The sequence below is a fragment of the Hypanus sabinus genome, unplaced genomic scaffold (genome assembly GCF_030144855.1).
Source record: "Hypanus sabinus isolate sHypSab1 unplaced genomic scaffold, sHypSab1.hap1 scaffold_646, whole genome shotgun sequence".
Lineage (NCBI taxonomy): Eukaryota > Metazoa > Chordata > Chondrichthyes > Myliobatiformes > Dasyatidae > Hypanus > Hypanus sabinus.
Window position 1 is genome coordinate 193,238 of NW_026781502.1, and position 1,777 is coordinate 195,014.

Sequence of the window (1,777 nt, forward strand, 5' to 3'; positions counted from 1 at the left end):
TTAATGACAGAGATGGTATCCTATAGGTAGATTTGTTTTTCTGCTGGGATGGAATGCTTCAGGTTAATTAAACTTTCAGCAGCGTGTAGGGCTCTGCGTATTCCTTACCTCACCACCATTTTAAGGTCAATATTACAAAGCATTAGTGAATTTCATTACAGTTTAAACTTCCCATTCTTCTCAAGCATCATGTAAATGTAAAGTTTTCTTTGAATTAATCCATTTTTTCTGTACTTCAGGTGAAAGATGAGAAGACATCGGCGATTCCATGAGAAAGTAGTGCTGGGTGTTGTGATTACTCTGGGATTGTTCTTCATGTTCTGGGATAATGACCAATGTCGAGAGACTGATGTTGTTGCAGAAACTTTTCATCGCAATGACCTGCCCAAGGTTGTTACTGCTGATGCAAATGAATCAGTGCTCAAGCCAAAGTGCCACGCGAACACGACATTGGTGCACCTGTCCTCATTTCATCAAGAGAAAGAGCACATAAAAAACTACTTGATGTATAAACACTGTCGAGAATTTGACATGATTCAAAATGTCCCAGACCAATGTGGTGGTCAAGAAGGATCTCAGAATGTCTTCCTGCTCCTGGTGATCAAATCTCACCCTTTCAACCTGGATCGGCGGGAAATGGTAAGGAAGACTTGGGGCAAGGAACGCGAATTCAAAGGGGTCCTAATTAAGAGAGTCTTTATCTCCGGTGTCTCTCCTGACCAAAATGAAAGTAGGAAATTGAATCAGCTGTTAGCCATGGAAAACAGAGAACACAGAGATATCCTACAATGGGATTTCTTGGATACCTTTTTCAACCTCACCCTCAAACAATACAAGTCGCTGCAGTGGGTCAGTGAATTTTGCCCCAGTGCTAAATTCATCTTCCATGGAGATGATGATGTATTTGCCAACACCGATAACATGGTTGATTACTTGCTAGGCGTGAAGGTTCACCAACACCTGTTTGTGGGCCATCTCGTTTATGGGTTTGGGCCAATTCGCCAGAAGTCGAGCAAGTATTATGTGCCAGAAATAGTGACCACCATCAAGTCGTACCCACCATACGTTAGTGGAGCGGGCATACTCATGTCTGTGTATACAGCTCATATCATTTACCACATAGCCCAAGACCTTGAACTATTCCCCATTGATGATGTATTTTGGGGGATGTGTCTGGCCAAGGCTGGACTCGCGCCACACTCCCATAGCGGATTCAGGACAGCTGGAGCCAGGGTTCCTCCAACCCAGGATGAATTTTCAATCCTTGCTATTACCGTGAGTTGCTGCTAGTGCATCGTTTTCGGCCTTTCGAACTGCTATTGATGTGGGATGCGGTGCATGATGCTAATCTGAAATGTGTTCGTGCTCCCCAGAAGTCTGCATCCACGGAAAGGACCACATGAGTCATGAGAGAATGTAGCAACTGTTGGAATGTAATGCAGTTTGTAAACATGTGTTAATCAGTTGTTTATGCAATGCAAGAAGGTTAATTCCTAAATTATATTGGAGGATATATTAATTTATAGAGTTGGTGCCTTTCTACACTCTACAAATGTTTGAAAAGCCGCCAGGTGTCATCACTCAGCCTAATTATTACTGCACCCATAATGACATTACAATATTGACAGGAGCACAACAATTTAAGTCAATTGTAAAGTTATTCCAAGTGAGCAGTCCTTTTGCATTGCGTGCAGATTGGCCCAGCATGTTCACTTGGGGCATTTGTATAATAAGCCACCAATAAAATTTTTAGTAACAGTTCCATCTGTGTATTTCT

At 42.3% G+C, this 1,777-nt stretch overlaps 1 pseudogene; it reads left to right on the forward strand.

Moving 5' to 3' along the window:
* Positions 1-246: 246 nt before the first annotated feature.
* LOC132389745 (N-acetyllactosaminide beta-1,3-N-acetylglucosaminyltransferase 3-like) lies at positions 247-1,403 on the forward strand (annotated as a pseudogene).
* The last annotated feature ends 374 nt before the right edge of the window (positions 1,404-1,777 follow it).